Consider the following 20244-nt stretch of genomic DNA (forward strand, 5'->3'; position numbering starts at 1 on the left):
ATAAATTTTCTGTACAGTATCTGTTCTTATCAGCTTAATATCTGATACGAGCCCTATTTGGACTCACGATATTAATCTTATTTTTGGCCCGAGACAGTGTGTCTGAAGCTCGCCTCGGCACTGTCAAGGGTTGCCCTGGTATTGCACTACCTCCAGGTGTGGCCCACCCGTCTCAAAACAAAAAACAGAAATTCCGAAACAGCATCAATAAGCATCAGCCATGATGACCAGAGACAGGCAAAAGAGGGAAGCGTAGAAACAACACCAAGCAAAGCAGGGAACCTACAGCAGACACAGAACACACTGGAGACAACCACTGGGAAATGTCCTGTCTGGCCACTAGGGTACACATTCATTCATTCATTCATTCATTCATTCTATCTATCTATCTATCTATCTATCTATCTATCTATCTATCTATCTATCTATCTATCTATCTATCTATCTATCTATCTATCTATCTATCTATCTATCTATCTATCTATCTATCTATCTATCTATCTATCTATCTATCTATCTATCTATCTATCTATCTATCTATCTATCTGTCTGTCTGTCTGTCTGTCTGTCTGTCTGTCTGTCTGTCTGTCTGTCTGTCTGTCTGTCTGTCTGTCTGTCTGTCTGTCTGTCTATCTATCTATCTTTCTATCTTTCTTTCTTTCTTTCTTTCTTTCTTTCCTTCCTTCCTTCCTTCCTTCCTTCCTTCCTTCCTTCCTTCCTTCCTTCCTTCCTTCCTTCCTTCTTTCTTTCTTTCTTTCTTTCTCTCTTTCTTTCTTTCTTTCTCTCTCTCTTGCAATTTCCAATCAATCATTTTTATCTCACGGGCCGTGATGCATTAGCACTAACACCCTAGTGTTCCGTACCCATATACCACGATGCCCAAACCGGCGACGTGCCACGCGCGGACGTAGAAGGCGAGACTGCGACAGAAGCGAAACGGGGGAGACGTGCAGTGTATATCTCTTCTCGGTCTTTTGGCGGATACAAGGGAGAAAGAAACACGAGTTCCGTCCGCTAACATGCGCATTTCATGCAGTCCGACTATCATTCTAGTGCTTCTTACACGCACCACATCATGTTGAATTTGGCGACGTGACACCCGAGGAGGCAGGTGCCGCGACCGTGACCAGAGCGTAAGATGGACGTGTAATATTTATCGCTTCTCGGCCTTTTGGCTAAGAGTGTGTGAAGGTTTTTCTACGGAGTACTGCTTCCTTTCGTCTACAACTAGGCCCCGGAGTCTCTTTAGCTGGGATCTCGGGGCCATTGTGGTCCTACCTGCCCGGAGCAATGGCTGGTAGAGCGGTTCCGCCTCCAAAGGAGTACGCTTTCAATGTAAGTGTTGCTGCAGGCACTTCCATCGATGAAATCATCGACGCTACTGCAGATCAAGTAGGCTTAAATCAAGTCTACAGTGTACAACACTTGGGACGCACGTTTTTCCAAGTGGTAGTCAACAGTATTGTCGCAATGAACAAGATCACAGAAGCAAATTGTATTCGTATCGGAAACACAAAAGTTGATGTCGAATTAGAAAGTTCGCGCCTCGTGTACGTGACCTGCCGTTATTTACCAACGTACGTGCCGTCAGATTACCTTGAAAAGGCACTCACGCCGTTTGGGAAGATCATCGAGATAAATGCAGTAATGTACAAAGATCGCCCTACTGTACGAACCGGAGACAGGATTATCAAGATGGAAATGTCGGTAAAAAACCCGGTTCCAAATTTCTTAAGAGTCAACGGCCACAGGGTAACGTTCAACTACAGAGGAATGAAGATGGTTTGCAGGCGGTGTAAACGTGAAGGCCACTTCAAGGATGCTTGTGACGTGGACTATTGTTCGCGGTGCCTCTGTTTTGGACATCCAGCTGCAACATGCCAAGCCAGATGTCTTCGATGCGAAGGAGCACATGCCACGGCGGATTGCACAACGAAACGCCAATACGCAGAAGTTGTCTTACAAAGGGATGACGATTTTCCTCCATTACGTGGAGCTGCTGGAAATGCGGAAGCGCCATCACAAAAACAACCTGACGCACCTATGGAAACGAATCGCACAGAACCTACAGTAGACGCGCCACATGAGTACGCAGAAACAACTGGAGGGAACCTAGATATGGACTCATGTTCCACGACGTCGAGTACAAGTACAACAACTCCTATGTCTGAAACCAGGACATTGATCCCCGCAATACTACAGTCTCCGGAAATGACCGCAACGGATAGTGAAGTGGAAGATTCCAGCGTAAAAGAACCGCTGCCACTTCAAGACAACCTTCCACCATCGTTGAGTGCAATTCATCCCCTTCCACAACGGCTGGCATCATCGGCTAGCCTTTCCTACGAACGCCGCGAGGCTGGACATAAGTTCCCGCCACAATCTACACAACAGCCAAAGGTACCAGAGGACGACGAAAGCATTACCTCGGGCGCAAGTACAGAACCGAAACGGGGTTTGTCTTCAAGCAGCGACCAAGGTCAAAGCCCGAAAGTAGCGTCCAAAAAGAAAAAAAAGATGAGTACGGGTGATATAGGGAAGTGGAATGTTTCAGATAGTGATTCTAACTCTTCGTAATGGGAACTTTTCTTTTCCTATTCGTGCGGTTGAGTCTTCTCACCCTAAATGTACAAGGTTTTCGTAGTCCCGATAAACAAAGGGAAGTGATGCAGCTCGCACAGTCCAGTAAATGCGATATACTTGTATTCCAGGAAACGAATTTCTATTGTTTACGAGACGTGTTGAGTTTCAAAACACGCTTCTCGGTTGATTGTTACTTTTCTTTTGCATCCAGTCGCTCTTTGGGTGTAGGTGTGATTATCTTTCGTCGTTCACTGATAAGTGAATGCACTTTTTGCCATGACGAGATAGGGAGAGTAGCTTGTCTGGATATCCTTTTGGGGGGTTCAAAGTGGCGTATAATTAATGTGTATGGCCCCACTCGCCCAAGTATGGCAAGGAATTTTTACCGAAGCTTGGAAGTTTTTCTATTGGAAGCACAGCCCTTCATCTTAGCTGGCGACTTTAACTGTGTCCTGGATTCACACAGGGATGTTCGAGGGCCTGGGCTCGGAAGGGCAGAATGGAGGGGAAAAGAGCTGAAACGCATTTTTGAACAATATGATCTTGCTGATGCTTGGGTGGAAATGTACGGGAACACTTTTACACATACTTGGTCTCGAGGTCATTCTTACAGCCGAATTGACCGATTGTATTTCCCAAAAGATATTGTACAGTGTATTAGTTGCCAGATGTTACCGCTTCCCCAGAGTGCTGGGTATATTACAGACCATGTGCCTATTCTTGTAGAATTGGAGTTGCCGGCTCAGGTTTCTAGTAATCGTTTCTTGTGGCGACTAGACGCGAACATTCTGCGTGATCGAGATACGTCAGAAACAGTAAAAAGAGAGATAACAGAGTTGACAGCGGGCTACAATCATTCTCCAGATCTTTGGGATAGCCAGAAAGCAGAATGGCGGAAATGTTTGATAACGGCTGGCAGAGAGTTAAAACTAAAACGTATAGCGCTTTTGAATAATTTATGGCGTAAAATGCAGATAGTTAAGAGAGGTGGAGCGGCAACTCTAATTATGCAGGAATACTTAGAAATGTTGCGTGAAAGATATTATAGGACGTTTCGCCTGTCGTCGAGAACAGCATCTGTACTTTTAACCCGTAATCATCCAGTCTCGAATCCCGAGATACTACGTTATGTTCGAATAGAGGACGTCAGTCCAACGATGTCTAGTCGTGTAGAAAAAGTCGCTTTGTCTGATGGAACGGTTTCAGATAACGCTTCAGATATTCGATTTGTGTTCGAGCAGTATTTTAGTAAGCTATTTCAGTCCGAACAATCTCACACGGGATTTGAATTTGATAGAGAAATGATGAATTTCCTATCAGACCTGCCGCAGCTACCCGAGTCGTTGCATGAAGCTCTATGCAGTCCAGTCACTTTGTCGGAAGTTCACGAAGCGGCTCGAAGTATGAAAACTGGCTCTACCCCAGGAGAAGATGGTCTATCAATAGAGTTTTATATGCATTTTTGGGACCATCTAGGGCCTCTTTTGGTACGATTGATCAACCATTTCCTTATAACTGGACAGCTGCCCAAGTCCTTTAAAAGAGGAGTAGTGGTTTTAATTCCAAAGAAGAACATGCCCTGTCGTAATGCCCCAGAAATGTGGAGACCGATAACCCTCCTCAATTCAGATTATAAAATCGTAGCGAGTGTGTTGGCCAGACGTCTTCGAGTAGCTCTGCCTTATGTAGTGTCTCCATGGCAAACCAGTTCAGTTTTGGGAAGAAGTATTTATTCGTCTCTTTTGTTGGTGGGCGACATACTAGAGTATGCAAACTCGCGTTCGTTATCCGGGTGTATAGTTTCGTTCGATCAAGAAAAAGCTTTTGATCGTATAGAACATTCTTACTTGTTTACAGTGTTGAGATGTTTTGGCTTTCCGGACGAGTTTGTCAATATACTAAAGTCATTGTATTTTGACCTTTGTAGTACGCTAGTTGTTAATGGACAGCTTTCTTCCCCTTTCGCTGTGTCACGAGGAGTACGACAGGGCTGTCCATTATCTCCCATGCTTTTTGTATTGTGTATTGACCCCCTGTTGCACAAATTACAGAACAATGTTAACATCCGCGGTTTTCCTGTGCCAGGTACAAAATCGTTAGTAGTTTCAGCATACGCAGACGACATTTTGCTTTTTGTACAAAGTGACGATTGTATTCGACATGCTTTAAAGACGTATGCTTTATACTCCCGGTTTTCGGGAGCACGTCTAAACGCAGCTAAATGTAAAGCGTTATCAGTTGGCGGATTTGCCGACATCTTATCTAACGGCATTCAGTATGAACCCGTTTTGTCAATTTTGGGGGTCGTTTTTGATGCAACGGGCGTGGCAGTTTCTAACTGGGTCGATATCGTATCACACATACAACGAAAACTTGCAGTGATGAATCGTTTTCAGTTTTCGTTCCAAGAACGAGCCTATATGATAAAATCTGTTCTATGTGCAAAACTCTGGCACATCGCGAGAATTGCTTTTCCCCCGACGAGTATATGTACAAAAGTGAACAGTCTGTGCTTTTCCTTTTTCTGGGGAGGACGAACAGAATTAGTGAACAGAGAAACGCTACGTCGTTCCCGAGAGGAAGGGGGGTGGAGTCTGCCTTGTGTTACGACCTTCTGCAGACTCTTGGCGCTTCGAAGTGTTTTGACGATTTTAGAAGATGTAGATAGTCCATCGCGACCACTTATTTTGTATTTTCTTAGTACTAAAAGAAGAGTTTTAGTGCCACGGGGTCTTGGCAATCTCTGTCCCACAGCAGAATTCCCGTTACCTTTTTACGCAAGGGTTGTTGAAATTTTTCACAAAGTAGAAACGGAAGCGCCGTCAATCAACGTTCGAAACACCGCAGTCTCGAGGATATGCGAGCTCCTTTGTACTCCCACAACGAGTAGGCCTAATAACTTACTCACCTTGAACCAGTCATGGATAGATTTAACCGCCAACGACTTACCCTACGATGTTAGGGATTTTCAGTGGTCAGCAGGTTGGGGAGTTTTACCTACTAGAAATCGTCTTTTTCGTTGGGGAGTGACACGTACAGATGTTTGCCCAAACTGTGGTCTCTCGGAATCGATTGAACATGTTCTCAACACTTGCGTAGTAGCTAGAACTTTTTGGACACTAGTATGTCACCAGTTCAGTGAACGTTATCGACCAGGCAGTCAAATCCGAAGTCGTTTTTTGAGGTTGGTAGTAGCAATAGGGCGCCACGTATTATGGAAGAATAGATGTCAAGCTGCGAGACAGGGGAGACGATTGCGTTTTAGGCACCCTATGTTACATCGACTCAGAACCAGGATAACCAAACACCTAGAAATGGAGCTGGTGATATTGGGAGAGAGAGAATTTTTGCAAAAATGGTCCACAAGGTTTGTAAGGATAGTGAAGGACACGGTCGTGCTGGGTCGTCGTTAGGCTGTGGGAAGGCAGCAGCTGAAGTGATTGACACGTTTTTCTGTAGTGAGTGTGTCACGTAGTTATTTTTTGAACGCTTCCGTAGAGGAAGTTAGTCATTCTTCTTTTTAATCATGTTGGATAGTCGCATTCAGAAAAATGTTATGTAGTTACATATGTATGTGTAAATATGCACTTTGAATAAGGAATGTACGCAAAGGTCAAATAAATTTTCTGTACAGTATCTGTTCTTATCAGCTTAATATCTGATACGAGCCCTATTTGGACTCACGATATTAATCTTATTTTTGGCCCGAGACAGTGTGTCTGAAGCTCGCCTCGGCACTGTCAAGGGTTGCCCTGGTATTGCACTACCTCCAGGTGTGGCCCACCCGTCTCAAAACAAAAAACAGAAATTCCGAAACAGCATCAATAAGCATCAGCCATGATGACCAGAGACAGGCAAAAGAGGGAAGCGTAGAAACAACACCAAGCAAAGCAGGGAACCTACAGCAGACACAGAACACACTGGAGACAACCACTGGGAAATGTCCTGTCTGGCCACTAGGGTACACATTCATTCATTCATTCATTCATTCATTCATTCTATCTATCTATCTATCTATCTATCTATCTATCTATCTATCTATCTATCTATCTATCTATCTATCTATCTATCTATCTATCTATCTATCTATCTATCTATCTATCTATCTATCTATCTATCTATCTATCTATCTATCTATCTATCTATCTATCTATCTATCTATCTATCTATCTATCTATCTATCTATCTATCTATCTATCTATCTATCTATCTATCTATCTATCTATCTATCTATCTATCTATCTATCTATCTTTCTTTCTTTCTTTCTTTCTTTCTTTCTTTCTTTCTTTCTTTCTTTCTTTCTTTCTTTCTTTCTTTCTTTCTTTCTTTCTTTCTTTCTTTCTTTCTTTCTTTCTTCCTTTCTTTCTTTCTTTCTTTCTTTCTTTCTTTCTTTCTTTCTTTCTTTCTTTCTTTCTTTCTTTCTTTCTTTCTTTCTTTCCTTCCTTCCTTCCTTCCTTCCTTCCTTCCTTCCTTCCTTCTTCCTTTCTTTCTTTCTTTCTCTCTTTCTTTCTTTCTTTCTTTCTTTCTCTCTCTCTTGCAATTTCCAATCAATCATTTTTATCTCACGGGCCGTGATGCATTAGCACTAACACCCTAGTGTTCCGTACCCATATACCACGATGCCCAAACCGGCGACGTGCCACGCGCGGACGTAGAAGGCGAGACTGCGACAGAAGCGAAACGGGGGAGACGTGCAGTGTATATCTCTTCTCGGTCTTTTGGCGGATACAAGGGAGAAAGAAACACGAGTTCCGTCCGCTAACATGCGCATTTCATGCAGTCCGACTATCATTCTAGTGCTTCTTACACGCACCACATCATGTTGAATTTGGCGACGTGACACCCGAGGAGGCAGGTGCCGCGACCGTGACCAGAGCGTAAGATGGACGTGTAATATTTATCGCTTCTCGGCCTTTTGGCTAAGATCAAAGTGTAAGATCAAAGAAAGTGTATCAAAAAGAAAGTGTAAGATCAAAGTCACTGTTATTCAACTTGGTAATCGACCCCCTGGTGCGGCAGATCCAAGGAACCGATGACAAGCACCGCATACTGGCGTATGCAGACGACATCACCCCAATGGCAAGCACCCCTGAAGAGCTTCAGCAACAACTGGATCTGATAAATCAGCTTGCCACAGGAATTGGACTAACACTTAACCCTTCCAAGTGCCGCACGATGCACATGTCGGGGAAACAGCCAGTGGGACTCCGTGCAACACAGTTCTTCATCGCGGACACACCAATACGACCTATAGCGGAATTCGAAGCATTCACATACCTAGGGAGACCTGTAGGCTTCAATCCCCTCTCGGAGAAATCCACGGTGGAGGATGCTGTGGAACTTGGCCAGAAGATACTCGGCTCAGCACTTGCACCATGGCAAAGACTGGACGCGTTGAAAACGTTCCTATACCCTGGCCTGAACTTCGCTATGCGGATGGGATCCCACACTAAAAGTGAATGGAAGCGGCTTGACGAATCCCTCCGACCCCTCATTAGGCGGACCCTCTACCTCCCAAACTCTGCGGCCACCGACTACATATATGGGAGTACACACAAAGGGGCTTGTGGCATCCCTATTGCAGCAGAACTGAGTGATGCTGCACGAGTTGACACAGCTTTTAAGCTACTAACGTCAAGGGATCCAGCCACCCGCTCACTAGCTGGGAAAGCAGTTGAAACCACAGTCAGTAAGCGACTACGTACCATGGAGCCCGTCACGCCGGACCTTCTCGGACGTTACCTCTCTGGGGACAATGAAAATGACTTCCGAAGCCCGTCCAGCGGACTCAAAACAGTGTGGACTGAAGCCCGGAAAGCCTCATCCCGTCTTGAGGTGATGTGGACCTTCAGCGCGGAAGGCCCGGAACTGCAAAGGAACGAAGCAACCATCCCACCCAAAAGACGCACGAAGGTGATCAGCACACTACGGCATCAACTACAAGAAGAACGAGATAGGCGGCTTACTTCCCTCGCCAACCAGGGCAAGGTCATGGAATGTGTCGCTCTTGACAAGTCAAGCTCCCACTTCATGCGCTCTGGACAGTTTACAAGGTTCGCCGACTGGCGCTTCATTCATCGGGCCCGCCTCAACCTCCTCCCCCTGGACACACTGCGACAGAAGCGAAACGGGGGAGACGTGCAGTGTATATCTCTTCTCGGTCTTTTGGCGGATACAAGGGAGAAAGAAACACGAGTTCCGTCCGCTAACATGCGCATTTCATGCAGTCCGACTATCATTCTAGTGCTTCTTACACGCACCACATCATGTTGAATTTGGCGACGTGACACCCGAGGAGGCAGGTGCCGCGACCGTGACCAGAGCGTAAGATGGACGTGTAATATTTATCGCTTCTCGGCCTTTTGGCTAAGATCAAAGTGTAGTATACCTTGATCGCCAGAGGCCTGAGAGTGGTGGCTCCAGTACTCCCAGTGTGTACCGCCCTTTTCAGGGCGATTACGGTGCCAGCCGAGGACGAGGCCCGCTCGCGGGTTTGGTTTTATCGCCCCTCGCTCCAAGACAGCCACTCTCGCAGGTTGCGCTAAGTAGGTGGCTCGCCACCTACCGCCCTTTTCAGGGCGTTGAGCGCTAGCTGAAGGAGGGCCCTATTCTGGGCGTGGTTCATTGCCCCCTTCTGAAGCAGCCTGACACGGGGTTGGCCATCCGGTCACCTTGCCCCCGCCGCTCATGCCTCGGGAGAAGCGCCTCCCGACCGCCGCTCGCCGTGAAGCAGCCGACACCTTGTCGTGGACCCCAGCCCCTTCTGCCGCCCAACAGGACGGTGACGAAGAGGGCACCACATCACCAGCGAGGAGAACAAGCTGCCGCACCACCGACTCCGACTGCCCAGTGAACACAACGGCCATCACCCGCACCGACCGTCCACGGCCTCTCTCCGGACCTTACTTGGACACCCCCGATCACCTGACAGGCCCCTGCGGCCCTCTACAGTCACCGCAGCGTTGTAGCCCTCTACACTACGGCGAGGTGCCGGCCTCTATGTCCTCCATGAGGACACCGGCATCTGGGAACCTACCCGCATTTACGTCCCTCCTTCACGTCCTCGACTCGACGACCCCTGCAACTGACCAGCGCGGATTACGCCCCCGCAGTCCTATATACACCCTGCAGCCCCGTAGCCCTCTACACTGCGGGGAGGGACCGGTTTCTATGTTCTCTGTGAGGACACCGACCCCTGGGATGACATCCGCTGCATGCACGGAAGAGCGCAACGAGGACAACGACGCCGCGAGCCCACCTGCAACCATTGGACAACGACAGCCTGAACGGAGTGATAGCGACATGACCGTATTCTTCCCCCTCCCTGACCATTTTTGCTGCACCGAAATGGAGTGCTCGAAAGCCTTCAGAAGCGAAGCCTGGACCTCCCAGAGAGCCTCCTTGAAGCGACACCTGGAACAAGAACACGACATACGAATATCGTCCTTTATGTATGCGTGCTCAACGTGCTCGTCATCACTTGGCAAACGGCCAATGCAGCAAATCGCGCAGCACGTGTGCCCAAATCGGCAAACAGCTAACAGCCGCCAGAGGTCCTTCGCCTTCAAATGCAGTCGCTGTGGGGTCAGTTTCCCGTCACGAAAGGGGCGGGATAACCATGAAAGCATGCACCGACGACGCGAAGCACGAGAGCGTCTCACTACGGATCGGAGACCCTCGGGCCACGCCACACGGCCTCCTTACGAGAAAGCCGCTACCACGGAGCCGTGCCGGACCTCCGGCGATTCAAGCTGCTTGGAGCTCTCCTCCCACAGCGAACACGACAGCTTCTCTCACTCAGAGTCACGTGGGCCCCGACTTCCAGATGACGAGCCCACCGCACGAGATGCCGTTGCGTGTGCGTCTCAGGGCTTCTTACCCTCAACATGCACTAGCTCCGAGGCGCCGTCCGACCAAACAGCGAGGAACGCTCCGAGTGATGCAACGATGCACTCCCACACGTCTAACCAGGACAACATGTCGGAAACATCTCCCTCAAACACGGATCCCGAAGCTTTCCGCGAATATCGCTCCGAGCATCATCACCATGACCTTCCCGCTGAGTACACAGAAGCAACCAGGGAGATGCCCGTACCAGATAACGGAGAAGAGCGGGCAACAATGGATAAGACTCTGACACAAAACAGCGCAACACACATCAACAACCAACCAGAGGTCGAGCAGGATGCCGGGTGCATGCCTTACCTCACGAGCACTGCGGGAGAGGAAGGCACGCAGACACAGGAGGGCAATGAACCAACCATGAGTGGAGAGGAGGAACCACTGATGCGCAACAATGACACGTACGTGCTTGCCGAACATCTAAGCGCCCTCCGCTGCATCAACCATGACCCAGTGGATGACACGACGTGGAAGCGCTTTGAAGACATCCTGGAGAATGCAACAAAAGCTGTATCAGAGTTCGTCAGGCTTCCGGCTCCCAGAAGCGGCACGCACCGTCCCATCAACGTAGACAACCCGAAAGAGATACAAGCCTGCTACAGACGAAACCGCCGGCAAGTGGTTCGTCTCATCGCCAACGGCCCACCCTCACCATGCGACGTCAGTATAAATGAAACCACCCGACATTTTCAAACCGTGTGGGACCACCGCGAACACGACAACCCAGGAATAGAAAGGCCCAAGGCATCAGAGGAGGTGAACCTGAGCCCCTTTACACCAGAGGAGGTAGAGAGCCGTCTCAAGAAATGCGAGAATACCGCCCCAGGCGACGACAGGCTCACCTACAGGCACTGGCGTTCCGCTGACCCCCACTGCCGATTCCTCGCAGCAACCTTCAACCTGTGCCTGAAGTACCGGAGAGTGCCAACCTGCTGGAAGACGTCACGGACAATCCTAATACACAAGAAAGGGGACCGCGCAGACCTGACAAATTGGCGGCCAATTTCTCTTGGCAGGACCATTGGGAAGCTCTACACTGGCTGTCTGGCGTCACGGCTAAAAGCATGGATCCTGGAGAACGATGTGCTCTCACAGTGTCAAAAAGGGTTCCTCCCCTACGATGGTGTCCTGGAGCACAATTTTGTCCTTCAGGAACGACTAGACCAGGCTCGAACAACAAGGAAGGAACTCTGCCTGGCCTTCCTGGATTTTGCCAATGCTTTCGGGTCCGTTCCCCACGGATGCCTGATCGAAGCAACCAGCGCCGCAGGAGCCGGGAATACGTTCTCCCAGATAGTGAAAGACCTCTACACCAACAACGAGGCGTCAGTGATCTGCAGCGAGGGCGCAACACCGCTCATACCTGTAAATGCTGGAATACGACAGGGATGCCCACTGAGTGGCCTACTGTTCAATCTGGTGATTGATCCCTTGGTGCGTCAGGTGCAAGGCCAGGGCAGCGAGCACCGCATACTAGCATATGCTGACGACATAACACCAATGGCTGCTTCGCCCGAAGAGCTTCAAGACCATCTGAACCTTATCAGCCGCCTAGCGTGCAAACTTGGCCTCTCCCTCAACCCCACTAAATGTAGAACGATGCACCTCTCAGGAGTGCAACCAGTTGGACTGAGGCCCACACAGTTTTTCATCGAAGGGACGCCAGTACAACCAATAGGAGAATACGAATCTTTCAAGTATCTCGGCAGACCCGTCGGCTTCAACCCACTGCCCGACAACAGCACCATTGATGACGCAGCGGAATTGGGCCGCAAGATCATGACTTCAGCACTAGCGCCCTGGCAACGAATGGATGCTGTCAGGACGTTCCTGTTCCCTGGACTTAATTTCGCCATGCGCATGGGATCGAACTCTAAAAGTGACTGGAAGCGCCTTGACAGTGCACTCCGCCCCCTCATCAGGCAGACACTTTACCTTCCAGCATCCTCGACATTGGACTACATATACGGGAGCTCAAGGAAGGGGGCGTGCGGAATCCCGCTCGCTGCCGATGTTAGCGACGCAGCTCGAATTGACACGGCCTTTAAGTTACTGACATCACCAGACCCAGTCACAAGGAGACTTGCCGAGAAGGCCGTGGACGCCACAGTGGAAAAACGCCTACGACTACTCCAACCACCCACCCCTGACCTCCTTGGAAGTTACCTATCTGGTGAAAATGAAGCGGAATTCAGAACTCCAAGCAGCGGCCTACGTTCCATCTGGACCGAGGCAAGGAAGGCCTCCTCTCGGCTCGGTGTAAGGTGGAGCTTCAACCAGGACGGTCCACAGCTCGAGAAGGACAGCATCACGATCCCACCCCAAGCCCGGACCAGAATAATGCGCACACTGTGTGGCCAAATTCAGCAAGACCGTGACAACCGACTCGTCTCTCTGGCCAATCAGGGAAAGGTTATGGAGTGCGTGGCCCTCGATCGGTCGAGCTCCCACTTCATGCGTACCGGATTCTCCACACGATTCGCTGACTGGCGGTTTATACATCGAGCCCGGCTAAACCTACTCCCTCTCAATGGAGCGCGACCATGGACGAATGGGGATAAGCGATGCAGGCGGTGCGGCACACAGCCTGAAACTCTACCACATGTGAGCAACCACTGCATGCGCTATTCCCCGGAGTACACCAAGCGCCACAACACGATAGTGGAACGAGTCAAGAAGGCAGCCCAGAACAGGTACAGTGTCATCAGCGAGAACCGAGTGGTCGGGAACACTGGTCTACGCCCGGATCTTGTGGTTTCGAGAGGCGAGGAAGCCATCATCTACGACGTTACCATTGTGTTCGATAACCGCCCGGATGCTCTTCAGGCAGCCAGGAGAGAAAAAGAACAGAAATACATTCCTGTTAAAGAGAGCCTGCAAGGTAGATTCCACCGGGTGAGCATCGAAGCGGTGGTAATTGGGAGCCTTGGAAGCTGGGACCCTGACAACGACCGTGGACTCCGGCGCCTATGCTCGAGGGAGTACCTACGACTGATGAAGCGGCTGTGCGTCAGCGACGTGATAGCTGCAACTCGCGACATCTATGTAACCCATGTCACTGGCATCCAGCAAACGCGACCAATGTAAATACTGTAATGCTATAATTTCCCACTGTAACACTGTAAATAGCAAATGTAACATGTAACACTGTAAATAGCAAATGCCTTGTACTATACAGTATCCTTAGCACTGTATAATGTTGACTCATTGTAGATACTCCAAATGTTATTAGTTCCACCCCACCCAAAATAATGCTCAAAACTCGAAATAAAACCACTCTGTTCTTATCAGCTTAATATCTGATACGAGCCCTATTTGGACTCACGATATTAATCTTATTTTTGGCCCGAGACAGTGTGTCTGAAGCTCGCCTCGGCACTGTCAAGGGTTGCCCTGGTATTGCACGACCTCCAGGTGTGGCCCACCCGTCTCAAAACAAAAAACAGAAATTCCGAAACAGCATCAATAAGCATCAGCCATGATGACCAGAGACAGGCAAAAGAGGGAAGCGTAGAAACAACACCAAGCAAAGCAGGGAACCTACAGCAGACACAGAACACACTGGAGACAACCACTGGGAAATGTCCTGTCTGGCCACTAGGGTACACATTCATTCATTCATTCATTCATTCATTCATTCATTCATTCATTCATTCATTCATTCATTCATTCAATCTATCTATCTATCTATCTATCTATCTATCTATCTATCTATCTATCTATCTATCTATCTATCTATCTATCTATCTATCTATCTATCTATCTATCTATCTATCTATCTATCTATCTATCTATCTATCTATCTATCTATCTATCTATCTATCTATCTATCTATCTATCTATCTATCTATCTATCTATCTTTCTATCTTTCTTTCTTTCTTTCTTTCTTTCTTTCTTTCTTTCTTTCTTTCTTTCTTTCTTTCTTTCTTTCTTTCTTTCTTTCCTTCCTTCCTTCCTTCCTTCCTTCCTTCCTTCCTTCTTCCTTTCTTTCTTTCTTTCTCTCTTTCTTTCTTTCTTTCTTTCTTTCTCTCTCTCTTGCAATTTCCAATCAATCATTTTTATCTCACGGGCCGTGATGCATTAGCACTAACACCCTAGTGTTCCGTACCCATATACCACGATGCCCAAACCGGCGACGTGCCACGCGCGGACGTAGAAGGCGAGACTGCGACAGAAGCGAAACGGGGGAGACGTGCAGTGTATATCTCTTCTCGGTCTTTTGGCGGATACAAGGGAGAAAGAAACACGAGTTCCGTCCGCTAACATGCGCATTTCATGCAGTCCGACTATCATTCTAGTGCTTCTTACACGCACCACATCATGTTGAATTTGGCGACGTGACACCCGAGGAGGCAGGTGCCGCGACCGTGACCAGAGCGTAAGATGGACGTGTAATATTTATCGCTTCTCGGCCTTTTGGCTAAGATCAAAGTGTAGTGCTTTCGATCACCAAAAGGCCTGAGAGTGGTGGCGACGAGTACACCTTGTCGTGTACCGCCCTTTTCAGGGCGATTAGCGCGCCAGCCAAGGACAAGGCCTCTGTTGGGGTTTGGTTTATAGCCCCTTGCCCGAAGCAGCCTCTCTCCTCACCTCGCAGGTGGCACTAAGTAGGCGGCTTGCTGCCTACCGCCCTTTTCAGGGCGTTGAGTGTCCGCAAAGGGAGGGCCCTGTATGGGGTTTGGACCAGTGCCCCTTCCCAATGCAGCCTGCCCACGCGATGTCCAGCTGTCCCGACAGCATGGCCTCAACAACGAATCTGCGTGATTTGTCGGGAAGCTCGTCGGACCACAGTCCAGCCACCCTGCGGCTTTCGGAGTCCTCTATGGCGCCCGACGGACCCTGCAGGAGTCTACAACCGGATCCTGCGAAGGATCTCCCTGCGCAGCCTGCTAACAGGATGCCCGCCCCAGATGCCGCCGCCACTGATACCCACGATGCGCCCTGCTCCAATGACAGTCGTAAGGCGCGGCAAGCCCCTGCCCTTGGAGGACCCCGGAGGGGTGCTCCTGCCGGCGCTACGAAACAGAACCCACACGCCACTGCGAAAGGTGAACCCTGCAGCCATATACACCTGGAGCCCCGTAGCCCTCTACACTATGGGGAAGGCTCGGTTTTTATGTCCTCTACGAGGACGCCGAGCCTTGGGTCAGCCTCGAGTGACAATGCATCAAACGAGTTGCGAACCAGCAACACTGAGCCAAAGCAGCCGACCCGAAACGACGACTGCCTTACCGTCTACTTCCCGCTGCCGGACTTCTTCACGTGCTCTGAAGAAGGCTGCCCCCATGCATTCAGGGCATCTGTTTGGACTAGCCAAAGACAATCCCTCACCCGGCACTTGGAACAGGTCCACGAGCACCGCATTAAGAAGATAATATATTACTGCTCGGACTGTGACATGGACGTAGGCAACCGCCCCAAAAACCACAGATGTGAGGCCAGGTCTCAACAACGACAAGCCACAGATCGCAATGCGTTGCGGCATACGTGCAGCGTCTGCCAAGAATCATTCCCAAGCCGCAAGGGACTCTCCAACCATATGATATGGCACCGACGCGAAGAAGCAAGGGCGACAAGAACGGCACAAATCCGCAATACGACGGTACCAGAATGTTTAGCATCTAGTGCACCAGCGACGGTCTACAACTCGCCGCGCCAGGACTCGGCGCAAGAAGAAGGAAACAGCGACGCCAACGCAAGCCACATGACACTCACCAACTACGACGCTTATCCCGCTGCCCCGGACTCGGTGAATATCACAGGACATGAAGAAAGCACGGAGTGCGCCATTAGCGACGGGCACAACACAACACCGCGGACTGCTGACTTCCATTCTGCAATCCCCTCGATACAGGGCGACACCACCGACGAGCAGGAACCTGCAGGTGTAGTGGGGGACGCAGTCAACACAAGTATCATGCCCCAGACGACGATCAGTGAGCAGGTTGAAGTCATGTCCAGCCATAGTGAGGCGGAGGGACCTATCTACGACAGCGGTGAAGGCAACGATTTACCACGGCCCGTCTCCACGTCACCGCCCCACGGCAACAGAAATAACGACGTGGAGCCTCAAGAGACTAACCGCAACAACGGCGCAACCGAAACAGACGAGAACTGCGGCAACGACGTCAGTATGGAGGACACGGTAATGCAGAAAGAATTGCTGCCCATGCTCAGCCTTGCCCCGCACAAGCCAGCAATGAAAACTATTCTACGTGAAGCGGAGTCTGAAGAAAACTGGAGAACGTTCGAGGCACGTCTCGAAGCTGCAACCGCGGACATAAGGAGCGCCATGCACATCCCGGACCCGAGTGATGAAGGACGACAACGGAAAGCCGTGAACCCGGAAAATCCCCGTCAGATCCAGCGTCTCTACCGCAGAAACCGACGACAGGCCGTCCGCCTCATCACCGAAGGCAAGCCCACCAGATGCAGCATCCAGCGCACGGACATCGAATCCTACTTCCGGGAGACCTGGGCAGAAAAGCGGTCATCAACACACATACTGAGGCAGCGTGACCGTCCCGAAGAACAAATGAACTTAGGTCGCTTCACGGCGGCTGAAGTGAAGATGAAGGCACGCAAGTGTGAGAGCACCGCCCCCGGCGACGACCTACTCACCTACAAGCACTGGATGTCCGCCGATCCTGAATGCGACTTCCTGGCTACGGTCTTCAATATCTGCCTTAAGTATCGACGCATACCGGACATATGGCGCTCGTCGAGGACCATCCTGATCCCGAAAAAAGGGGACCCCAACGACATCCACAACTGGAGGCCAATATCCCTATCAAGAACAATCAACAAGCTGTATACTGGATGCTTGGCTGTGCGGCTGCAGTCATGGCTCCTCGAGAACGACGTTCTGAGCAAATGCCAGAAGGGTTTCCTCCCCCACGATGGCGTTTTCGAGCACAACTTCGTGCTCCAGGAACACATAGACGCCGCCAGAGCTGGAAGAAAGGACTTCTGTGCTGCGTTCCTCGACCTTTCTAACGCCTTCGGGTCTGTGCCTCACATTGCGATAGTGGACGCTGTCAGCGGAAGCGGAGCCGGCGATGTGATCACCGAGATTGTACGGGACCTCTACAGGGACAACGTCACCAGGGTGGTAACCTGCCAGGGTCCCACTGACGCCATCGAAATACGTGCCGGGATCCGCCAGGGCTGCCCATTGAGTGGACTACTTTTTAACCTGGTCATTGACCCAATAGTGCGTGATATTCAAGACACAAACAGGATCACGTCCAGCGGCCATAACATACTCGCTTACGCTGACGACCTCACGCCAATGGCAAACAGCGAAGTCAGGCTGCAGGCCCGCATCGACCAAGCCGCCAGTCTGTTGAAACAAATCGGCCTGAAATTAAATGCAGCCAAATGCAGGTCGCTCTTCATTTCCGGACGGCAGCCTGTCGGGTTACGTGACGTCATATTCAAGGTGGACGGGACTCCCATAGGATGTCTACGAGACTTCGAATCGTTTCCATACCTTGGAAGACCCGTCGGCTACAACATCTTCCGAGACAACGGTGAAGTGGACGAAGCCATCGAACTGGGGAAGAAGCTCCTGAATTCCTGTCTTGCACCATGGCAAAGGATCAACGCCATCAAGACCTTCCTGTATCCATCACTGAATTTCGCCATGAGGTGCGGCGTGCTCGGAAAGACCGACTGGTCACGGCTCGACAACGCCTTGCGGCCACTGATCAAGCGGTCATTGTACCTTCCCAAGTCTGCGTCCACTGACTACCTCTACAGCAGCAGCAAGGCGGGAGCATGCGGCATTCCACTAACCACAGAGATCAGTGACATATGCCGCCTGGATAGTGCCTTCAAGCTTCTAACGTCGCGTGATCAAGAAGTGTCAGCCATCGCCATGTCAAGCCTGACAAGAACCGTGGACAAGCGCCTCGGCCGCGAATGTGGCATCGAAGAACTCTGCCAGTATCTGAGCTGCGAAAACGAGGGAGACTTCAGGCTGCGAAGCAATCAGCTCCGCAACGTATGGACTGAGGCAAGAAAGGCATCATCCAGGCTAGGCGTCTCGTGGGACCTGGAGGAGGGCAACATTAGCATCACGCGTGAAAATCAAACAATCACCGCATCGCAACGCACGAAGCTAATGGCCATCATCCGCTCTCAGCTAAGCCTCGCCAGAGACCAGAGCCTGCGGGAGCTTCCAAGCCAAGGAAAAGTTATGGACTGCGTCCACAGGGACAAAGCTAGTTCCCATTTCATCCGCACTGGGACATTCACCAGCTTCGCACAGTGGCGCTTCATCCATCGAGCCCGCCTCAACCTCCTCCCTGTAAACGGCGCGCGCCCCTGGGCTCCCAACGACGACAAGCAATGCAGAAGGTGCGGCCACTCGAATGAGACCCTTCCACACGTGCTGGACCACTGCATGCCCTCTTCCGCAAGCTACCAGGCCCGCCATAACGAGATAGTGGAGAGCATGAAGGCAGCGGCTCGTGGAAAGTACACCGTGATTTCCGAGAACATGGCTGTCGGCGGCACAGGGCTACGGCCTGACCTCATCCTGTGCAGAGGAGAGGAGGCCATGATCGTGGACGTCACCATTCCGTTCGACAACCGCTACGAGGCACTGGCTGCAGCACGGGCGGAAAAAGAGGCAAAGTACGAACTTCTCAAGCCCCACCTCCAAAGGCGCTTCCACCGTGTCTCAGTCCAAGCCATTGTCGTCGGAGCGCTTGGTAGCTGGGACCCGGCAAATGACAAGGTGATGAAGAAGCTATGCACCAAGTCCTACCTGAGACTATTCAAGAAGCTCTGTGTGAGCAATGTGATAGCTGCTTCACGAAATATCTACGTCGAACATGTGACTGGGATCCCAGTTGTTTAGCTACTCCAATCTACATATATAGCTCTGCATTCCTGCTTATTTTTCCCACTCCCTTCTCATTTTGTAACTGTTTTGTGCCATACTCTGTAATCTCACGTCTCGTTTTTCCATCAGTTTGTTACATGTCCTAAACATTGAATAAAAATTTTCTGTTCTTATCAGCTTAATATCTGATACGAGCCCTATTTGGACTCACGATATTAATCTTATTTTTGGCCCGAGACAGTGTGTCTGAAGCTCGCCTCGGCACTGTCAAGGGTTGCCCTGGTATTGCACTACCTCCAGGTGTGGCCCACCCGTCTCAAAACAAAAAACAGAAATTCCGAAACAGCATCAATAAGCATCAGCCATGATGACCAGAGACAGGCAAAAGAGGGAAGCGTAGAAACAACACCAAGCAAAGCAGGGAACCTACAGCAGACACAGAACACACTGGAGACAACCACTGGGAAATGTCCTGTCTGGCCACTAGGGTACACATTCATTCATTCATTCATTCATTCATTCAATCTATCTATCTATCTATCTATCTATCTATCTATCTATCTATCTATCTATCTATCTATCTGTCTATCTGTCTATCTGTCTGTCTGTCTTTCTTTCTTTCTCTCTTTCTTTCTTTCTTTCTTTCTTTCTCTCTCTCTTGCAATTTCCAATCAATCATTTTTATCTCACGGGCCGTGATGCATTAGCACTAACACCCTAGTATTCCGTACCCATATACCACGATGCCCAAACCGGCGACGTGCCACGCGCGGACGTAGAAGGCGAGACTGCGACAGAAGCGAAACGGGGGAGACGTGCAGTGTATATCTCTTCTCGGTCTTTTGGCGGATACAAGGGAGAAAGAAACACGAGTTCCGTCCGCTAACATGCGCATTTCATGCAGTC

The 20244-nt window shown here is 50.0% G+C and overlaps 4 pseudogenes; all 4 read left to right on the forward strand.

Annotated features, from left to right (window-relative positions):
* On the forward strand, positions 1-172 carry LOC135372957 (U2 spliceosomal RNA; annotated as a pseudogene).
* A 6028-nt stretch (positions 173-6200) lies between these two features.
* LOC135372958 (U2 spliceosomal RNA) lies at positions 6201-6372 on the forward strand (annotated as a pseudogene).
* A 7371-nt stretch (positions 6373-13743) lies between these two features.
* Positions 13744-13916, forward strand: LOC135372910 (U2 spliceosomal RNA; annotated as a pseudogene).
* Positions 13917-19451: 5535 nt separating this feature from the next.
* On the forward strand, positions 19452-19654 carry LOC135372877 (U2 spliceosomal RNA; annotated as a pseudogene).
* Positions 19655-20244: the final 590 nt, after the last annotated feature.

The sequence above is a fragment of the Ornithodoros turicata genome, unplaced genomic scaffold (assembly GCF_037126465.1).
Source record: "Ornithodoros turicata isolate Travis unplaced genomic scaffold, ASM3712646v1 Chromosome17, whole genome shotgun sequence".
NCBI classification, from domain to species: Eukaryota; Metazoa; Arthropoda; class Arachnida; order Ixodida; family Argasidae; genus Ornithodoros; species Ornithodoros turicata.